The 22,116-nt window shown below is 42.2% G+C and overlaps 13 non-coding genes across 13 annotated transcripts; all 13 read left to right on the top strand.

Moving 5' to 3' along the window:
* Positions 1-279: 279 nt before the first annotated feature.
* trnap-ugg (transfer RNA proline (anticodon UGG)) lies at positions 280-351 on the top strand. The gene has a single exon. It is a non-coding gene; the product is annotated as a tRNA-Pro (tRNA).
* Positions 352-1,689: 1,338 nt separating this feature from the next.
* trnap-ugg (transfer RNA proline (anticodon UGG)) lies at positions 1,690-1,761 on the top strand. Its single transcript has one exon. It is a non-coding gene; the product is annotated as a tRNA-Pro (tRNA).
* A 1,338-nt stretch (positions 1,762-3,099) lies between these two features.
* On the top strand, positions 3,100-3,171 carry trnap-ugg (transfer RNA proline (anticodon UGG)). The gene has a single exon. It is a non-coding gene; the product is annotated as a tRNA-Pro (tRNA).
* Positions 3,172-8,738: 5,567 nt separating this feature from the next.
* trnap-ugg (transfer RNA proline (anticodon UGG)) lies at positions 8,739-8,810 on the top strand. Its single transcript has one exon. It is a non-coding gene; the product is annotated as a tRNA-Pro (tRNA).
* A 1,337-nt stretch (positions 8,811-10,147) lies between these two features.
* trnap-ugg (transfer RNA proline (anticodon UGG)) lies at positions 10,148-10,220 on the top strand. The gene has a single exon. It is a non-coding gene; the product is annotated as a tRNA-Pro (tRNA).
* A 1,336-nt stretch (positions 10,221-11,556) lies between these two features.
* On the top strand, positions 11,557-11,628 carry trnap-ugg (transfer RNA proline (anticodon UGG)). The gene has a single exon. It is a non-coding gene; the product is annotated as a tRNA-Pro (tRNA).
* A 1,337-nt stretch (positions 11,629-12,965) lies between these two features.
* trnap-ugg (transfer RNA proline (anticodon UGG)) lies at positions 12,966-13,037 on the top strand. The gene has a single exon. It is a non-coding gene; the product is annotated as a tRNA-Pro (tRNA).
* A 1,337-nt stretch (positions 13,038-14,374) lies between these two features.
* On the top strand, positions 14,375-14,446 carry trnap-ugg (transfer RNA proline (anticodon UGG)). Its single transcript has one exon. It is a non-coding gene; the product is annotated as a tRNA-Pro (tRNA).
* A 1,338-nt stretch (positions 14,447-15,784) lies between these two features.
* trnap-ugg (transfer RNA proline (anticodon UGG)) lies at positions 15,785-15,856 on the top strand. Its single transcript has one exon. It is a non-coding gene; the product is annotated as a tRNA-Pro (tRNA).
* A 1,338-nt stretch (positions 15,857-17,194) lies between these two features.
* Positions 17,195-17,266, top strand: trnap-ugg (transfer RNA proline (anticodon UGG)). Its single transcript has one exon. It is a non-coding gene; the product is annotated as a tRNA-Pro (tRNA).
* A 1,338-nt stretch (positions 17,267-18,604) lies between these two features.
* On the top strand, positions 18,605-18,676 carry trnap-ugg (transfer RNA proline (anticodon UGG)). Its single transcript has one exon. It is a non-coding gene; the product is annotated as a tRNA-Pro (tRNA).
* Positions 18,677-20,015: 1,339 nt separating this feature from the next.
* Positions 20,016-20,087, top strand: trnap-ugg (transfer RNA proline (anticodon UGG)). Its single transcript has one exon. It is a non-coding gene; the product is annotated as a tRNA-Pro (tRNA).
* A 1,339-nt stretch (positions 20,088-21,426) lies between these two features.
* On the top strand, positions 21,427-21,498 carry trnap-ugg (transfer RNA proline (anticodon UGG)). Its single transcript has one exon. It is a non-coding gene; the product is annotated as a tRNA-Pro (tRNA).
* The last annotated feature ends 618 nt before the right edge of the window (positions 21,499-22,116 follow it).

Below are 22,116 nucleotides of genomic sequence, written 5' to 3'. Positions count from 1 at the left end.
TTAAAATATTAATTGACCTCATTTTGCTCAATATTCATTTGTCAACACTCATCATCAGTTTGCTGTCGCGGCTTAAGAAGACAGAATGTGAAAGACACAGCAGATGAAATACAGAAGATTTGAACTGAAGCCTGGTCAACAGTTTGGAAGACTGCTATGCTCACAAGTATAGCACAAACACTCACATGAGGTTCAATCTATCCAAGCACCATGGACAAGAACAATTGATATCCTCATTGTAATTGCCGCAGAAAGCAAAACAATTTTATTCTTGTCTAAGGCTCGTTGGTCTAGGGGTATGATTCTCGCTTTGGGTGCGAGAGGTCCCGGGTTCAAATCCCGGATGAGCCCTTTTTCAGATCTTTTAACAAGCTCAGACAGGCAGATCTCTGGCCACTGGTTGCAAACAGCCACCTCTTGGGCGCAGGACGAGGTGGCTGAATGGTTTAGGCGATGGACTGCGTATCTATTGTGATATTCACTAGTTGGCTCAATATCGCACTTCATTTAGAAAACCTGCAAAAACTAAGAGCAAATCTGACTTCCACTAACAAGGACACTGATTGCAATGTAATACACTTGAAATGACACCCAGCCCCTAAAACTAGTGAATATCTCATGCTCTGCATTGGCTGGGAATCGAACCCTGGTCAACTGCTTGGAAGGCAGCTATGCTCACCACTATACCACCAATGCTATGTGAAGCTCTTAAGCAACATGGAGACATCGATTCATATCCTGACAGTCATTTTTGTGGAAAGTGAAAATTCTTTGACCAAACGGATCGTTGGTATAGTTGTACTATTATGGCTTAGGGTGCGAGAGGTCCCTGGTTAAAAAATCTATCATTTTAATCAGTACCTGTTACCTTCAGATTAGTCCCGTGACACTTGTGGAAAACGTAGGGCAAAACGGAGAACATTGTGACAAGTGGGGTCACATTAGTTTGTAGCCCAAAGATTTTGGATTTTACAAACAGATGTTTGCACATAGAGGGTTTCGACTTCAGACGAGTCCCCTGACACTTGTGGGGGGCGTAGAGACAAATTGAGAACACCACCGTGTTCGCGAGGGTCTCCCCTTTCCAGGGAGTGGTCATACGATGTTGTAGGTCAAACGGTTCAGATGCTACAGATGTTTTTGTGAGAATACCGATTATTGGTATGTCTCATGGTTTGACAAACACCGCTCTAGCTCCACCACCATTTATTGCAGATGTGGAGTTGTAACATAAACAGTTACGGAGGCTTGAGACAGATACGACACGTTTCAATCTCTCTAGTTGAAAACTGATCGATTTGAATGGGTATTTTTTACGTTCGTTTACTTTGATTCACGTACTGATGCATCAATCGACTCAAAATAAATGAGCTCCATTCTTTTTTAAGTTTTATTTTTTCATTTTCTCTTTTAAAATATTAATTGACCTCATTTTGCTCAATATTCATTTGTCAACACTCATCATCAGTTTGCTGTCGCGGCTTAAGAAGACAGAATGTGAAAGACACAGCAGATGAAATACAGAAGATTTGAACTGAAGCCTGGTCAACAGTTTGGAAGACTGCTATGCTCACAAGTATAGCACAAACACTCACATGAGGTTCAATCTATCCAAGCACCATGGACAAGAACAATTGATATCCTCATTGTAATTGCCGCAGAAAGCAAAACAATTTTATTCTTGTCTAAGGCTCGTTGGTCTAGGGGTATGATTCTCGCTTTGGGTGCGAGAGGTCCCGGGTTCAAATCCCGGATGAGCCCTTTTTCAGATCTTTTAACAAGCTCAGACAGGCAGATCTCTGGCCACTGGTTGCAAACAGCCACCTCTTGGGCGCAGGACGAGGTGGCTGAATGGTTTAGGCGATGGACTGCGTATCTATTGTGATATTCACTAGTTGGCTCAATATCGCACTTCATTTAGAAAACCTGCAAAAACTAAGAGCAAAACTGACTTCCACTAACAAGGACACTGATTGCAATGTAATACACTTGAAATGACACCCAGCCCCTAAAACTAGTGAATATCTCATGCTCTGCATTGGCTGGGAATCGAACCCTGGTCAACTGCTTGGAAGGCAGCTATGCTCACCACTATACCACCAATGCTATGTGAAGCTTTTAAGCAACATGGAGACATCGATTCATATCCTGACAGTCATTTTTGTGGAAAGTGAAAATTCTTTGACCAAACGGATCGTTGGTATAGTTGTACTATTATGGCTTAGGGTGCGAGAGGTCCCTGGTTAAAAAATCTATCATTTTAATCAGTACCTGTTACCTTCAGATTAGTCCCGTGACACTTGTGGAAAACGTAGGGCAAAACGGAGAACATTGTGACAAGTGGGGTCACATTAGTTTGTAGCCCAAAGATTTTGGATTCTACAAACAGATGTTTGCACATAGAGGGTTTCGACTTCAGACGAGTCCCCTGACACTTGTGGGGGGCGTAGAGACAAATTGAGAACACCACCGTGTTCGCGAGGGTCTCCCCTTTCCAGGGAGTGGTCATACGATGTTGTAGGTCAAACGGTTCAGATGCTACAGATGTTTTTGTGAGAATACCGATTATTGGTATGTCTCATGGTTTGACAAACACCGCTCTAGCTCCACCACCATTTATTGCAGATGTGGAGTTGTAACATAAACAGTTACGGAGGCTTGAGACAGATACGACGCGTTTCAATCTCTCTAGTTGAAAACTGATCGATTTGAATGGGTATTTTTTACGTTCGTTTACTTTGATTCACGTACTGATGCATCAATCGACTCAAAATAAATGAGCTCCATTCTTTTTTAAGTTTTATTTTTTCATTTTCTCTTTTAAAATATTAATTGACCTCATTTTGCTCAATATTCATTTGTCAACACTCATCATCAGTTTGCTGTCGCGGCTTAAGAAGACAGAATGTGAAAGACACAGCAGATGAAATACAAAAGATTTGAACTGAAGCCTGGTCAACAGTTTGGAAGACTGCTATGCTCACAAGTATAGCACAAACACTCACATGAGGTTCAATCTATCCAAGCACCATGGACAAGAACAATTGATATCCTCATTGTAATTGCCGCAGAAAGCAAAACAATTTTATTCTTGTCTAAGGCTCGTTGGTCTAGGGGTATGATTCTCGCTTTGGATGCGAGAGGTCCCGGGTTCAAATCCCGGATGAGCCCTTTTTCAGATCTTTTAACAAGCTCAGACAGGCAGATCTCTGGCCACTGGTTGCAAACAGCCACCTCTTGGGCGCAGGACGAGGTGGCTGAATGGTTTAGGCGATGGACTGCGTATCTATTGTGATATTCACTAGTTGGCTCAATATCGCACTTCATTTAGAAAACCTGCAAAAACTAAGAGCAAATCTGACTTCCACTAACAAGGACATTGATTCCAATGTAATACACTTGAAATGACACCCAGCCCCTAAACCTAGTGAATATCTCATGCTCTGCATTGGCTGGGAATCGAACCCTGGTCAACGGCTTGGAAGGCAGCTATGCTCACCACTATACCACCAATGCTATGTGAAGCTCTTAAGCAACATGGAGACATCGATTCATATCCTGACCGTCATTTTTGTGGAAAGTGAAAATTCTTTGACCAAACGGATCGTTGGTATAGTTGTACTATTATGGCTTAGGGTGCGAGAGGTCCCTGGTTAAAAAATCTATCATTTTAATCAGTACCTGTTACCTTCAGATTAGTCCCGTGACACTTGTGGAAAACGTAGGGCAAAACGGAGAACATTGTGACAAGTGGGGTCACATTAGTTTGTAGCCCAAAGATTTTGGATTCTACAAACAGATGTTTGCACATAGAGGGTTTCGACTTCAGACGAGTCCCCTGACACTTGTGGGGGGCGTAGAGACAAATTGAGAACACCACCGTGTTCGCGAGGGTCTCCCCTTTCCAGGGAGTGGTCATACGATGTTGTAGGTCAAACGGTTCAGATGCTACAGATGTTTTTGTGAGAATACCGATTATTGGTATGTCTCATGGTTTGACAAACACCGCTCTAGCTCCACCACCATTTATTGCAGATGTGGAGTTGTAACATAAACAGTTACGGAGGCTTGAGACAGATACGACGCGTTTCAATCTCTCTAGTTGAAAACTGATCGATTTGAATGGGTATTTTTTACGTTCGTTTACTTTGATTCACGTACTGATGCATCAATCGACTCAAAATAAATGAGCTCCATTCTTTTTTAAGTTTTATTTTTTCATTTTCTCTTTTAAAATATTAATTGACCTCATTTTGCTCAATATTCATTTGTCAACACTCATCATCAGTTTGCTGTCGCGGCTTAAGAAGACAGAATGTGAAAGACACAGCAGATGAAATACAAAAGATTTGAACTGAAGCCTGGTCAACAGTTTGGAAGACTGCTATGCTCACAAGTATAGCACAAACACTCACATGAGGTTCAATCTATCCAAGCACCATGGACAAGAACAATTGATATCCTCATTGTAATTGCCGCAGAAAGCAAAACAATTTTATTCTTGTCTAAGGCTCGTTGGTCTAGGGGTATGATTCTCGCTTTGGATGCGAGAGGTCCCGGATTCAAATCCCGGATGAGCCCTTTTTCAGATCTTTTAACAAGCTCAGACAGGCAGATCTCTGGCCACTGGTTGCAAACAGCCACCTCTTGGGCGCAGGACGAGGTGGCTGAATGGTTTAGGCGATGGACTGCGTATCTATTGTGATATTCACTAGTTGGCTCAATATCGCACTTCATTTAGAAAACCTGCAAAAAATAAGAGCAAATCTGACTTCACTAACAAGGACACTGATTGCAATGTAATACACTTGAAATGACACCCAGCCCCTAAACCTAGTGAATATCTCATGCTCTGCATTGGCTGGGAATCGAACCCTGGTCAACGGCTTGGAAGGCAGCTATGCTCACCACTATACCACCAATGCTATGTGAAGCTCTTAAGCAACATGGAGACATCGATTCATATCCTGACAGTCATTTTTGTGGAAAGTGAAAATTCTTTGACCAAACGGATCGTTGGTATAGTTGTACTATTATGGCTTAGGGTGCGAGAGGTCCCTGGTTAAAAAATCTATCATTTTAATCAGTACCTGTTACCTTCAGATTAGTCCCGTGACACTTGTGGAAAACGTAGGGCAAAACGGAGAACATTGTGACAAGTGGGGTCACATTAGTTTGTAGCCCAAAGATTTTGGATTCTACAAACAGATGTTTGCACATAGAGGGTTTCGACTTCAGACGAGTCCCCTGACACTTGTGGGGGGCGTAGGGACAAATTGAGAACACCACCGTGTTCGCGAGGGTCTCCCCTTTCCAGGGAGTGGTCATACGATGTTGTAGGTCAAACGGTTCAGATGCTACAGATGTTTTTGTGAGAATACCGATTATTGGTATGTCTCATGGTTTGACAAACACCGCTCTAGCTCCACCACCATTTATTGCAGATGTGGAGTTGTAACATAAACAGTTACGGAGGCTTGAGACAGATACGACGCGTTTCAATCTCTCTAGTTGAAAACTGATCGATTTGAATGGGTATTTTTTACGTTCGTTTACTTTGATTCACGTACTGATGCATCAATCGACTCAAAATAAATGAGCTCCATTCTTTTTTAAGTTTTATTTTTTCATTTTCTCTTTTAAAATATTAATTGACCTCATTTTGCTCAATATTCATTTGTCAACACTCATCATCAGTTTGCTGTCGCGGCTTAAGAAGACAGAATGTGAAAGACACAGCAGATGAAATACAAAAGATTTGAACTGAAGCCTGGTCAACAGTTTGGAAGACTGCTATGCTCACAAGTATAGCACAAACACTCACATGAGGTTCAATCTATCCAAGCACCATGGACAAGAACAATTGATATCCTCATTGTAATTGCCGCAGAAAGCAAAACAATTTTATTCTTGTCTAAGGCTCGTTGGTCTAGGGGTATGATTCTCGCTTTGGGTGTGAGAGGTCCCGGCTTCAAATCCCGGATGAGCCCTTTTGCAGATCTTTTAACAAGCTCAGACAGGCAGATCTCTGGCCACTGGTTGCAAACAGCCACCTCTTGGGCGCAGGACGAGGTGGCTGAATGGTTTAGGCGATGGACTGCGTATCTATTGTGATATTCACTAGTTGGCTCAATATCGCACTTCATTTAGAAAACCTGCAAAAACTAAGAGCAAATCTGACTTCCACTAACAAGGACATTGATTCCAATGTAATACACTTGAAATGACACCCAGCCCCTAAACCTAGTGAATATCTCATGCTCTGCATTGGCTGGGAATCGAACCCTGGTCAACTGCTTGGAAGGCAGCTATGCTCACCACTATACCACCAATGCTATGTGAAGCTCGTAAGCAACATGGAGACATCGATTCATATCCTGACCGTCATTTTTGTGGAAAGTGAAAATTCTTTGACCAAACGGATCGTTGGTATAGTTGTACTATTATGGCTTAGGGTGCGAGAGGTCCCTGGTTAAAAAATCTATCATTTTAATCAGTACCTGTTACCTTCAGATTAGTCCCGTGACACTTGTGGAAAACGTAGGGCAAAACGGAGAACATTGTGACAAGTGGGGTCACATTAGTTTGTAGCCCAAAGATTTTGGATTCTACAAACAGATGTTTGCACATAGAGGGTTCCGACTTCAGACGAGTCCCCTGACACTTGTGGGGGACGTAGAGACAAATTGAGAACACCACCGTGTTCGTGAGGGTCTCCCCTTTCCAGGGAGTGGTCATACGATGTTGTAGGTCAAACGGTTCAGATGCTACAGATGTTTTTGTGAGAATACCGATTATTGGTATGTCTCATGGTTTGACAAACACCGCTCTAGCTCCACCACCATTTATTGCAGATGTGGAGTTGTAACATAAACAGTTACGGAGGCTTGAGACAGATACGACGCGTTTCAATCTCTCTAGTTGAAAACTGATCGATTTGAATGGGTATTTTTTACGTTCGTTTACTTTGATTCACGTACTGATGCATCAATCGACTCAAAATAAATGAGCTCCATTCTTTTTTAAGTTTTATTTTTTCATTTTCTCTTTTAAAATATTAATTGACCTCATTTTGCTCAATATTCATTTGTCAACACTCATCATCAGTTTGCTGTCGCGGCTTAAGAAGACAGAATGTGAAAGACACAGCAGATGAAATACAAAAGATTTGAACTGAAGCCTGGTCAACAGTTTGGAAGACTGCTATGCTCACAAGTATAGCACAAACACTCACATGAGGTTCAATCTATCCAAGCACCATGGACAAGAACAATTGATATCCTCATTGTAATTGCCGCAGAAAGCAAAACAATTTTATTCTTGTCTAAGGCTCGTTGGTCTAGGGGTATGATTCTCGCTTTGGGTGCGAGAGGTCCCGGGTTGAAATCCCGGATGAGCACTTTTGCAGATCTTTTAACAAGCTCAGACAGGCAGATCTCTGGCCACTGGTTGCAAACAGCCACCTCTTGGGCGCAGGACGAGGTGGCTGAATGGTTTAGGCGATGGACTGCGTATCTATTGTGATATTCACTAGTTGGCTCAATATCGCACTTCATTTAGAAAACCTGCAAAAACTAAGAGCAAATCTGACTTCCACTAACAAGGACATTGATTCCAATGTAATACACTTGAAATGACACCCAGCCCCTAAACCTAGTGAATATCTCATGCTCTGCATTGGCTGGGAATCGAACCCTGGTCAGCTGCTTGGAAGGCAGCTATGCTCACCACTATACCACCAATGCTATGTGAAGCTCGTAAGCAACATGGAGACATCGATTCATATCCTGATCGTCATTTTTGTGGAAAGTGAAAATTCTTTGACCAAACGGATCGTTGGTATAGTTGTACTATTATGGCTTAGGGTGCGAGAGGTCCCTGGTTAAAAAATCTATCATTTTAATCAGTACCTGTTACCTTCAGATTAGTCCCGTGACACTTGTGGAAAACGTAGGGCAAAACGGAGAACATTGTGACAAGTGGGGTCACATTAGTTTGTAGCCCTAAGATTTTGGATTCTACAAACAGATGTTTGCACATAGAGGGTTCCGACTTCAGACGAGTCCCCTGACACTTGTGGGGGACGTAGAGACAAATTGAGAACACCACCGTGTTCGTGAGGGTCTCCCCTTTCCAGGGAGTGGTCATACGATGTTGTAGGTCAAACGGTTCAGATGCTACAGATGTTTTTGTGAGAATACCGATTATTGGTATGTCTCATGGTTTGACAAACACCGCTCTAGCTCCACCACCATTTATTGCAGATGTGGAGTTGTAACATAAACAGTTACGGAGGCTTGAGACAGATACGACGCGTTTCAATCTCTCTAGTTGAAAACTGATCGATTTGAATGGGTATTTTTTACGTTCGTTTACTTTGATTCACGTACTGATGCATCAATCGACTCAAAATAAATGAGCTCCATTCTTTTTTAAGTTTTATTTTTTCATTTTCTCTTTTAAAATATTAATTGACCTCATTTTGCTCAATATTCATTTGTCAACACTCATCATCAGTTTGCTGTCGCGGCTTAAGAAGACAGAATGTGAAAGACACAGCAGATGAAATACAAAAGATTTGAACTGAAGCCTGGTCAACAGTTTGGAAGACTGCTATGCTCACAAGTATAGCACAAACACTCACATGAGGTTCAATCTATCCAAGCACCATGGACAAGAACAATTGATATCCTCATTGTAATTGCCGCAGAAAGCAAAACAATTTTATTCTTGTCTAAGGCTCGTTGGTCTAGGGGTATGATTCTCGCTTTGGGTGCGAGAGGTCCCGGGTTCAAATCCCGGATGAGCCCTTTTTCAGATCTTTTAACAAGCTCAGACAGGCAGATCTCTGGCCACTGGTTACAAACAGCCACCTCTTGGGCGCAGGACGAGGTGGCTGAATGGTTTAGGCGATGGACTGCGTATCTATTGTGATATTCACTAGTTGGCTCAATATCGCACTTCATTTAGAAAACCTGCAAAAAAACGAGCAAATCTGACTTCCACTAACAAGGACACTGATTGCAATGTAATACACTTGAAATGACACCCAGCCCCTAAACCTAGTGAATATCTCATGCTCTGCATTGGCTGGGAATCGAACCCTGGTCAACTGCTTGGAAGGCAGCTATGCTCACCACTATACCACCAATGCTATGTGATGCTCTTAAGCAACATGGAGACATCGATTCATATCCTGACAGTCATTTTTGTGGAAAGTGAAAATTCTTTGACCAAACGGATCGTTGGTATAGTTGTACTATTATGGCTTAGGGTGCGAGAGGTCCCTGGTTAAAAAATCTATCATTTTAATCAGTACCTGTTACCTTCAGATTAGTCCCGTGACACTTGTGGAAAACGTAGGGCAAAACGGAGAACATTGTGACAAGTGGGGTCACATTAGTTTGTAGCCCAAAGATTTTGGATTCTACAAACAGATGTTTGCACATAGAGGGTTTCGACTTCAGACGAGTCCCCTGACACTTGTGGGGGACGTAGAGACAAATTGAGAACACCACCGTGTTCGCGAGGGTCTCCCCTTTCCAGGGAGTGGTCATACGATGTTGTAGGTCAAACGGTTCAGATGCTACAGATGTTTTTGTGAGAATACCGATTATTGGTATGTCTCATGGTTTGACAAACACCGCTCTAGCTCCACCACCATTTATTGCAGATGTGGAGTTGTAACATAAACAGTTACGGAGGCTTGAGACAGATACGACGCGTTTCAATCTCTCTAGTTGAAAACTGATCGATTTGAATGGGTATTTTTTACGTTCGTTTACTTTGATTCACGTACTGATGCATCAATCGACTCAAAATAAATGAGCTCCATTCTTTTTTAAGTTTTATTTTTTCATTTTCTCTTTTAAAATATTAATTGACCTCATTTTGCTCAATATTCATTTGTCAACACTCATCATCAGTTTGCTGTCGCGGCTTAAGAAGACAGAATGTGAAAGACACAGCAGATGAAATACAAAAGATTTGAACTGAAGCCTGGTCAACAGTTTGGAAGACTGCTATGCTCACAAGTATAGCACAAACACTCACATGAGGTTCAATCTATCCAAGCACCATGGACAAGAACAATTGATATCCTCATTGTAAATGCCGCAGAAAGCAAAACAATTTTATTCTTGTCTAAGGCTCGTTGGTCTAGGGGTATGATTCTCGCTTTGGGTGCGAGAGGTCCCGGGTTCAAATCCCGGATGAGGCCTTTTTCAGATCTTTTAACAAGCTCAGACAGGCAGATCTCTGGCCACTGGTTACAAACAGCCACCTCTTGGGCGCAGGACGAGGTGGCTGAATGGTTTAGGCGATGGACTGCGTATCTATTGTGATATTCACTAGTTGGCTCAATATCGCACTTCATTTAGAAAACCTGCAAAAAAACGAGCAAATCTGACTTCCACTAACAAGGACACTGATTGCAATGTAATACACTTGAAATGACACCCAGCCCCTAAACCTAGTGAATATCTCATGCTCTGCATTGGCTGGGAAGCGAACCCTGGTCAACTGCTTGGAAGGCAGCTATGCTCACCACTATACCACCAATGCTATGTGATGCTCTTAAGCAACATGGAGACATCGATTCATATCCTGACAGTCATTTTTGTGGAAAGTGAAAATTCTTTGACCAAACGGATCGTTGGTATAGTTGTACTATTATGGCTTAGGGTGCGAGAGGTCCCTGGTTAAAAAATCTATCATTTTAATCAGTACCTGTTACCTTCAGATTAGTCCCGTGACACTTGTGGAAAACGTAGGGCAAAACGGAGAACATTGTGACAAGTGGGGTCACATTAGTTTGTAGCCCAAAGATTTTGGATTCTACAAACAGATGTTTGCACATAGAGGGTTTCGACTTCAGACGAGTCCCCTGACACTTGTGGGGGACGTAGAGACAAATTGAGAACACCACCGTGTTCGCGAGGGTCTCCCCTTTCCAGGGAGTGGTCATACGATGTTGTAGGTCAAACGGTTCAGATGCTACAGATGTTTTTGTGAGAATACCGATTATTGGTATGTCTCATGGTTTGACAAACACCGCTCTAGCTCCACCACCATTTATTGCAGATGTGGAGTTGTAACATAAACAGTTACGGAGGCTTGAGACAGATACGACGCGTTTCAATCTCTCTAGTTGAAAACTGATCGATTTGAATGGGTATTTTTTACGTTCGTTTACTTTGATTCACGTACTGATGCATCAATCGACTCAAAATAAATGAGCTCCATTCTTTTTTAAGTTTTATTTTTTCATTTTCTCTTTTAAAATATTAATTGACCTCATTTTGCTCAATATTCATTTGTCAACACTCATCATCAGTTTGCTGTCGCGGCTTAAGAAGACAGAATGTGAAAGACACAGCAGATGAAATACAAAAGATTTGAACTGAAGCCTGGTCAACAGTTTGGAAGACTGCTATGCTCACAAGTATAGCACAAACACTCACATGAGGTTCAATCTATCCAAGCACCATGGACAAGAACAATTGATATCCTCATTGTAATTGCCGCAGAAAGCAAAACAATTTTATTCTTGTCTAAGGCTCGTTGGTCTAGGGGTATGATTCTCGCTTTGGGTGCGAGAGGTCCCGGGTTCAAATCCCGGATGAGCCCTTTTTCAGATCTTTTAACAAGCTCAGACAGGCAGATCTCTGGCCACTGGTTACAAACAGCCACCTCTTGGGCGCAGGACGAGGTGGCTGAATGGTTTAGGCGATGGACTGCGTATCTATTGTGATATTCACTAGTTGGCTCAATATCGCACTTCATTTAGAAAACCTGCAAAAAAACGAGCAAATCTGACTTCCACTAACAAGGACACTGATTGCAATGTAATACACTTGAAATGACACCCAGCCCCTAAACCTAGTGAATATCTCATGCTCTGCATTGGCTGGGAATCGAACCCTGGTCAACTGCTTGGAAGGCATCTATGCTCACCACTATACCACCAATGCTATGTGAAGCTCTTAAGCAACATGGAGACATCGATTCATATCCTGACAGTCATTTTTGTGCAAAGTGAAAATTCTTTGACCAAACGGATCGTTGGTATAGTTGTACTATTATGGCTTAGGGTGCGAGAGGTCCCTGGTTAAAAAATCTATCATTTTAATCAGTACCTGTTACCTTCAGATTAGTCCCGTGACACTTGTGGAAAACGTAGGGCAAAACGGAGAACATTGTGACAAGTGGGGTCACATTAGTTTGTAGCCCAAAGATTTTGGATTCTACAAACAGATGTTTGCACATAGAGGGTTTCGACTTCAGACGAGTCCCCTGACACTTGTGGGGGGCGTAGAGACAAATTGAGAACACCACCGTGTTCGCGAGGGACTCCCCTTTCCAGGGAGTGGTCATACGATGTTGTAGGTCAAACGGTTCAGATGCTACAGATGTTTTTGTGAGAATACCGATTATTGGTATGTCTCATGGTTTGACAAACACCGCTCTAGCTCCACCACCATTTATTGCAGATGTGGAGTTGTAACATAAACAGTTACGGAGGCTTGAGACAGATACGACGCGTTTCAATCTCTCTAGTTGAAAACTGATCGATTTGAATGGGTATTTTTTACGTTCGTTTACTTTGATTCACGTACTGATGCATCAATCGACTCAAAATAAATGAGCTCCATTCTTTTTTAAGTTTTATTTTTTCATTTTCTCTTTTAAAATATTAATTGACCTCATTTTGCTCAATATTCATTTGTCAACACTCATCATCAGTTTGCTGTCGCGGCTTAAGAAGACAGAATGTGAAAGACACAGCAGATGAAATACAAAAGATTTGAACTGAAGCCTGGTCAACAGTTTGGAAGACTGCTATGCTCACAAGTATAGCACAAACACTCACATGAGGTTCAATCTATCCAAGCACCATGGACAAGAACAATTGATATCCTCATTGTAATTGCCGCAGAAAGCAAAACAATTTTATTCTTGTCTAAGGCTCGTTGGTCTAGGGGTATGATTCTCGCTTTGGGTGCGAGAGGTCCCGGGTTCAAATCCCGGATGAGCCCTTTTTCAGATCTTTTAACAAGCTCAGACAGGCAGATCTCTGGCCACTGGTTACAAACAGCCACCTCTTGGGCGCAGGACGAGGTGGCTGAATGGTTTAGGCGATGGACTGCGTATCTATTGTGATATTCACTAGTTGGCTCAATATCGCACTTCATTTAGAAAACCTGCAAAAAAACGAGCAAATCTGACTTCCACTAACAAGGACACTGATTGCAATGTAATACACTTGAAATGACACCCAGCCCCTAAACCTAGTGAATATCTCATGCTCTGCATTGGCTGGGAATCGAACCCTGGTCAACTGCTTGGAAGGCAGCTATGCTCACCACTATACCACCAATGCTATGTGAAGCTCTTAAGCAACATGGAGACATCGATTCATATCCTGACAGTCATTTTTGTGCAAAGTGAAAATTCTTTGACCAAACGGATCGTTGGTATAGTTGTACTATTATGGCTTAGGGTGCGAGAGGTCCCTGGTTAAAAAATCTATCATTTTAATCAGTACCTGTTACCTTCAGATTAGTCCCGTGACACTTGTGGAAAACGTAGGGCAAAACGGAGAACATTGTGACAAGTGGGGTCACATTAGTTTGTAGCCCAAAGATTTTGGATTCTACAAACAGATGTTTGCACATAGAGGGTTTCGACTTCAGACGAGTCCCCTGACACTTGTGGGGGGCGTAGAGACAAATTGAGAACACCACCGTGTTCGCGAGGGACTCCCCTTTCCAGGGAGTGGTCATACGATGTTGTAGGTCAAACGGTTCAGATGCTACAGATGTTTTTGTGAGAATACCGATTATTGGTATGTCTCATGGTTTGACAAACACCGCTCTAGCTCCACCACCATTTATTGCAGATGTGGAGTTGTAACATAAACAGTTACGGAGGCTTGAGACAGATACGACGCGTTTCAATCTCTCTAGTTGAAAACTGATCGATTTGAATGGGTATTTTTTACGTTCGTTTACTTTGATTCACGTACTGATGCATCAATCGACTCAAAATAAATGAGCTCCATTCTTTTTTAAGTTTTATTTTTTCATTTTCTCTTTTAAAATATTAATTGACCTCATTTTGCTCAATATTCATTTGTCAACACTCATCATCAGTTTGCTGTCGCGGCTTAAGAAGACAGAATGTGAAAGACACAGCAGATGAAATACAAAAGATTTGAACTGAAGCCTGGTCAACAGTTTGGAAGACTGCTATGCTCACAAGTATAGCACAAACACTCACATGAGGTTCAATCTATCCAAGCACCATGGACAAGAACAATTGATATCCTCATTGTAATTGCCGCAGAAAGCAAAACAATTTTATTCTTGTCTAAGGCTCGTTGGTCTAGGGGTATGATTCTCGCTTTGGGTGCGAGAGGTCCCGGGTTCAAATCCCGGATGAGCCCTTTTTCAGATCTTTTAACAAGCTCAGACAGGCAGATCTCTGGCCACTGGTTGCAAACAGCCACCTCTTGGGCGCAGGACGAGGTGGCTGAATGGTTTAGGCGATGGACTGCGTATCTATTGTGATATTCACTAGTTGGCTCAATATCGCACTTCATTTAGAAAACCTGCAAAAACTAAGAGCAAATCTGACTTCCACTAACAAGGACACTGATTGCAATGTAATACACTTGAAATGACACCCAGCCCCTAAACCTAGTGAATATCTCATGCTCTGCATTGGCTGGGAATCGAACCCTGGTCAACTGCTTGGAAGGCAGCTATGCTCACCACTATTCCACCAATGCTATGTGATGCTCTTAAGCAACATGGAGACATCGATTCATATCCTGACAGTCATTTTTGTGGAAAGTGAAAATTCTTTGACCAAACGGATCGTTGGTATAGTTGTACTATTATGGCTTAGGGTGCGAGAGGTCCCTGGTTAAAAAATCTATCATTTTAATCAGTACCTGTTACCTTCAGATTAGTCCCGTGACACTTGTGGAAAACGTAGGGCAAAACGGAGAACATTGTGACAAGTGGGGTCACATTAGTTTGTAGCCCAAAGATTTTGGATTCTACAAACAGATGTTTGCACATAGAGGGTTTCGACTTCAGACGAGTCCCCTGACACTTGTGGGGGACGTAGAGACAAATTGAGAACACCACCGTGTTCGCGAGGGTCTCCCCTTTCCAGGGAGTGGTCATACGATGTTGTAGGTCAAACGGTTCAGATGCTACAGATGTTTTTGTGAGAATACCGATTATTGGTATGTCTCATGGTTTGACAAACACCGCTCTAGCTCCACCACCATTTATTGCAGATGTGGAGTTGTAACATAAACAGTTACGGAGGCTTGAGACAGATACGACGCGTTTCAATCTCTCTAGTTGAAAACTGATCGATTTGAATGGGTATTTTTTACGTTCGTTTACTTTGATTCACGTACTGATGCATCAATCGACTCAAAATAAATGAGCTCCATTCTTTTTTAAGTTTTATTTTTTCATTTTCTCTTTTAAAATATTAATTGACCTCATTTTGCTCAATATTCATTTGTCAACACTCATCATCAGTTTGCTGTCGCGGCTTAAGAAGACAGAATGTGAAAGACACAGCAGATGAAATACAAAAGATTTGAACTGAAGCCTGGTCAACAGTGTGGAAGACTGCTATGCTCACAAGTATAGCACAAACACTCACATGAGGTTCAATCTATCCAAGCACCATGGACAAGAACAATTGATATCCTCATTGTAATTGCCGCAGAAAGCAAAACAATTTTATTCTTGTCTAAGGCTCGTTGGTCTAGGGGTATGATTCTCGCTTTGGGTGCGAGAGGTCCCGGGTTCAAATCCCGGATGAGCCCTTTTTCAGATCTTTTAACAAGCTCAGACAGGCAGATCTCTGGCCACTGGTTGCAAACAGCCACCTCTTGGGCGCAGGACGAGGTGGCTGAATGGTTTAGGCGATGGACTGCGTATCTATTGTGATATTCACTAGTTGGCTCAATATCGCACTTCATTTAGAAAACCTGCAAAAACTAAGAGCAAATCTGACTTCCACTAACAAGGACACTGATTGCAATGTAATACACTTGAAATGACACCCAGCCCCTAAACCTTGTGAATATCTCATGCTCTGCATTGGCTGGGAATCGAACCCTGGTCAACTGCTTGGAAGGCAGCTATGCTCACCACTATTCCACCAATGCTATGTGATGCTCTTAAGCAACATGGAGACATCGATTCATATCCTGACAGTCATTTTTGTGGAAAGTGAAAATTCTTTGACCAAACGGATCGTTGGTATAGTTGTACTATTATGGCTTAGGGTGCGAGAGGTCCCTGGTTAAAAAATCTATCATTTTAATCAGTACCTGTTACCTTCAGATTAGTCCCGTGACACTTGTGGAAAACGTAGGGCAAAACGGAGAACATTGTGACAAGTGGGGTCACATTAGTTTGTAGCCCAAAGATTTTGGATTCTACAAACAGATGTTTGCACATAGAGGGTTTCGACTTCAGACGAGTCCCCTGACACTTGTGGGGGGCGTAGAGACAAATTGAGAACACCACCGTGTTCGCGAGGGACTCCCCTTTCCAGGGAGTGGTCATACGATGTTGTAGGTCAAACGGTTCAGATGCTACAGATGTTTTTGTGAGAATACCGATTATTGGTATGTCTCATGGTTTGACAAACACCGCTCTAGCTCCACCACCATTTATTGCAGATGTGGAGTTGTAACATAAACAGTTACGGAGGCTTGAGACAGATACGACGCGTTTCAATCTCTCTAGTTGAAAACTGATCGATTTGAATGGGTATTTTTTACGTTCGTTTACTTTGATTCACGTACTGATGCATCAATCGACTCAAAATAAATGAGCTCCATTCTTTTTTAAGTTTTATTTTTTCATTTTCTCTTTTAAAATATTAATTGACCTCATTTTGCTCAATATTCATTTGTCAACACTCATCATCAGTTTGCTGTCGCGGCTTAAGAAGACAGAATGTGAAAGACACAGCAGATGAAATACAAAAGATTTGAACTGAAGCCTGGTCAACAGTTTGGAAGACTGCTATGCTCACAAGTATAGCACAAACACTCACATGAGGTTCAATCTATCCAAGCACCATGGACAAGAACAATTGATATCCACATTGTAATTGCCGCAGAAAGCAAAACAATTTTATTCTTGTCTAAGGCTCGTTGGTCTAGGGGTATGATTCTCGCTTTGGGTGCGAGAGGTCCCGGGTTCAAATCCCGGATGAGCCCTTTTTCAGATCTTTTAACAAGCTCAGACAGGCAGATCTCTGGCCACTGGTTGCAAACAGCCACCTCTTGGGCGCAGGACGAGGTGGCTGAATGGTTTAGGCGATGGACTGCGTATCTATTGTGATATTCACTAGTTGGCTCAATATCGCACTTCATTTAGAAAACCTGCAAAAACTAAGAGCAAATCTGACTTCCACTAACAAGGACACTGATTGCAATGTAATACACTTGAAATGACACCCAGCCCCTAAACCTAGTGAATATCTCATGCTCTGCATTGGCTGGGAATCGAACCCTGGTCAACTGCTTGGAAGGCAGCTATGCTCACCACTATTCCACCAATGCTATGTGATGCTCTTAAGCAACATGGAGACATCGATTCATATCCTGACAGTCATTTTTGTGGAAAGTGAAAATTCTTTGACCAAACGGATCGTTGGTATAGTTGTACTATTATGGCTTAGGGTGCGAGAGGTCACTGGTTAAAAAATCTATCATTTTAATCAGTACCTGTTACCTTCAGATTAGTCCCGTGACACTTGTGGAAAACGTAGGGCAAAACGGAGAACATTGTGACAAGTGGGGTCACATTAGTTTGTAGCCCAAAGATTTTGGATTCTACAAACAGATGTTTGCACATAGAGGGTTTCGACTTCAGACGAGTCCCCTGACACTTGTGGTGGGCGTAGAGACAAATTGAGAACACCACCGTGTTCGCGAGGGTCTCCCCTTTCCAGGGAGTGGTCATACGATGTTGTAGGTCAAACGGTTCAGATGCTACAGATGTTTTTGTGAGAATACCGATTATTGGTATGTCTCATGGTTTGACAAACACCGCTCTAGCTCCACCACCATTTATTGCAGATGTGGAGTTGTAACATAAACAGTTACGGAGGCTTGAGACAGATACGAAGCGTTTCCATCTCTCTAGTTGAAAACTGATCGATTTGAATGGGTATTTTTTACGTTCGTTTACTTTGATTCACGTACTGATGCATCAATCGACTCAAAATAAATGAGCTCCATTCTTTTTTAAGTTTTATTTTTTCATTTTCTCTTTTAAAATATTAATTGACCTCATTTTGCTCAATATTCATTTGTCAACACTCATCATCAGTTTGCTGTCGCGGCTTAAGAAGACAGAATGTGAAAGACACAGCAGATGAAATACAAAAGATTTGAACTGAAGCCTGGTCAACAGTGTGGAAGACTGCTATGCTCACAAGTATAGCACAAACACTCACATGAGGTTCAATCTATCCAAGCACCATGGACAAGAACAATTGATATCCTCATTGTAATTGCCGCAGAAAGCAAAACAATTTTATTCTTGTCTAAGGCTCGTTGGTCTAGGGGTATGATTCTCGCTTTGGGTGCGAGAGGTCCCGGGTTCAAATCCCGGATGAGCCCTTTTTCAGATCTTTTAACAAGCTCAGACAGGCAGATCTCTGGCCACTGGTTGCAAACAGCCACCTCTTGGGCGCAGGACGAGGTGGCTGAATGGTTTAGGCGATGGACTGCGTATCTATTGTGATATTCACTAGTTGGCTCAATATCGCACTTCATTTAGAAAACCTGCAAAAACTAAGAGCAAATCTGACTTCCACTAACAAGGACACTGATTGCAATGTAATACACTTGAAATGACACCCAGCCCCTAAACCTAGTGAATATCTCATGCTCTGCATTGGCTGGGAATCGAACCCTGGTCAACTGCTTGGAAGGCAGCTATGCTCACCACTATACCACCAATGCTATGTGATGCTCTTAAGCAACATGGAGACATCGATTCATATCCTGACAGTCATTTTTGTGGAAAGTGAAAATTCTTTGACCAAACGGATCGTTGGTATAGTTGTACTATTATGGCTTAGGGTGCGAGAGGTCCCTGGTTAAAAAATCTATCATTTTAATCAGTACCTGTTACCTTCAGATTAGTCCCGTGACACTTGTGGAAAACGTAGGGCAAAACGGAGAACATTGTGACAAGTGGGGTCACATTAGTTTGTAGCCCAAAGATTTTGGATTCTACAAACAGATGTTTGCACATAGAGGGTTTCGACTTCAGACGAGTCCCCTGACACTTGTGGGGGACGTAGAGACAAATTGAGAACACCACCGTGTTCGCGAGGGTCTCCCCTTTCCAGGGAGTGGTCATACCATGTTGTAGGTCAAACGGTTCAGATGCTACAGATGTTTTTGTGAGAATACCGATTATTGGTATGTCTCATGGTTTGACAAACACCGCTCTAGCTCCACCACCATTTATTGCAGATGTGGTAGTTGTAACATAAACAGTTACGGAGGCTTGAGACAGATACGACGCGTTTCAATCTCTCTAGTTGAAAACTGATCGATTTGAATGGGTATTTTTTACGTTCGTTTACTTTGATTCACGTACTGATGCATCAATCGACTCAAAATAAATGAGCTCCATTCTTTTTTAAGTTTTATTTTTTCATTTTCTCTTTTAAAATATTAATTGACCTCATTTTGCTCAATATTCATTTGTCAACACTCATCATCAGTTTGCTGTCGCGGCTTAAGAAGACAGAATGTGAAAGACACAGCAGATGAAATACAAAAGATTTGAACTGAAGCCTGGTCAACAGTTTGGAAGACTGCTATGCTCACAAGTATAGCACAAACACTCACATGAGGTTCAATCTATCCAAGCACCATGGACAAGAACAATTGATATCCTCATTGTAATTGCCGCAGAAAGCAAAACAATTTTATTCTTGTCTAAGGCTCGTTGGTCTAGGGGTATGATTCTCGCTTTGGGTGCGAGAGGTCCTGGGTTCAAATCCCGGATGAGCCCTTTTTCAGATCTTTTAACAAGCTCAGACAGGCAGATCTCTGGCCACTGGTTGCAAACAGCCACCTCTTGGGCGCAGGACGAGGTGGCTGAATGGTTTAGGCGATGGACTGCGTATCTATTGTGATATTCACTAGTTGGCTCAATATCGCACTTCATTTAGAAAACCTGCAAAAACTAAGAGCAAATCTGACTTCCACTAACAAGGACACTGATTGCAATGTAATACACTTGAAATGACACCCAGCCCCTAAACCTAGTGAATATCTCATGCTCTGCATTGGCTGGGAATCGAACCCTGGTCAACTGCTTGGAAGGCAGCTATGCTCACCACTATACCACCAATGCTATGTGATGCTCTTAAGCAACATGGAGACATCGATTCATATCCTGACAGTCATTTTTGTGGAAAGTGAAAATTCTTTGACCAAACGGATCGTTGGTATAGTTGTACTATTATGGCTTAGGGTGCGAGAGGTCCCTGGTTAAAAAATCTATCATTTTAATCAGTACCTGTTACCTTCAGATTAGTCCCGTGACACTTGTGGAAAACGTAGGGCAAAACGGAGAACATTGTGACAAGTGGGGTCACATTAGTTTGTAGCCCAAAGATTTTGGATTCTACAAACAGATGTTTGCACATAGAGGGTTTCGACTTCAGACGAGTCCCCTGACACTTGTGGGGGACGTAGAGACAAATTGAGAACACCACCGTGTTCGCGAGGGTCTCCCCTTTCCAGGGAGTGGTCATACCATGTTGTAGGTCAAACGGTTCAGATGCTACAGATGTTTTTGTGAGAATACCGATTATTGGTATGTCTCATGGTTTGACAAACACCGCTCTAGCTCCACCACCATTTATTGCAGATGTGGTAGTTGTAACATAAACAGTTACGGAGGCTTGAGACAGATACGACGCGTTTCAATCTCTCTAGTTGAAAACTGATCGATTTGAATGGGTATTTTTTACGTTCGTTTACTTTGATTCACGTACTGATGCATCAATCGACTCAAAATAAATGAGCTCCATTCTTTTTTAAGTTTTATTTTTTCATTTTCTCTTTTAAAATATTAATTGACCTCATTTTGCTCAATATTCATTTGTCAACACTCATCATCAGTTTGCTGTCGCGGCTTAAGAAGACAGAATGTGAAAGACACAGCAGATGAAATACAAAAGATTTGAACTGAAGCCTGGTCAACAGTTTGGAAGACTGCTATGCTCACAAGTATAGCACAAACACTCACATGAGGTTCAATCTATCCAAGCACCATGGACAAGAACAATTGATATCCTCATTGTAATTGCCGCAGAAAGCAAAACAATTTTATTCTTGTCTAAGGCTCGTTGGTCTAGGGGTATGATTCTCGCTTTGGGTGCGAGAGGTCCCGGGTTCAAATCCCGGATGAGCCCTTTTTCAGATCTTTTAACAAGCTCAGACAGGCAGATCTCTGGCCACTGGTTGCAAACAGCCACCTCTTGGGCGCAGGACGAGGTGGCTGAATGGTTTAGGCGATGGACTGCGTATCTATTGTGATATTCACTAGTTGGCTCAATATCGCACTTCATTTAGAAAACCTGCAAAAACTAAGAGCAAATCTGACTTCCACTAACAAGGACACTGATTGCAATGTAATACACTTGAAATGACACCCAGCCCCTAAACCTAGTGAATATCTCATGCTCTGCATTGGCTGGGAATCGAACCCTGGTCAACTGCTTGGAAGGCAGCTATGCTCACCACTATACCACCAATGCTATGTGAAGCTCTTAAGCAACATGGAGACATCGATTCATATCCTGACAGTCATTTTTGTGGAAAGTGAAAATTCTTTGACCAAACGGATCGTTGGTATAGTTGCACTATTATGGCTTAGGGTGCGAGAGGTCCCTGGTTAACCTGTTAGGGCTAGGGGGCAGCATTGACACGGCTGGATAAAAAACATACCCGATTTAATCTGGTTACCACTCCTACTCAGTAACTAGAATATGCATATACTTATTACATATGGATAGAAAACACCCTAAATT

Source organism: Salmo salar, unplaced genomic scaffold (genome assembly GCF_965601325.2).
Source record: "Salmo salar unplaced genomic scaffold, fSalSal1 ptg000588l, whole genome shotgun sequence".
NCBI classification, from domain to species: Eukaryota; Metazoa; Chordata; class Actinopteri; order Salmoniformes; family Salmonidae; genus Salmo; species Salmo salar.
This window is presented reverse-complemented; position numbering and strand designations above follow the sequence as displayed.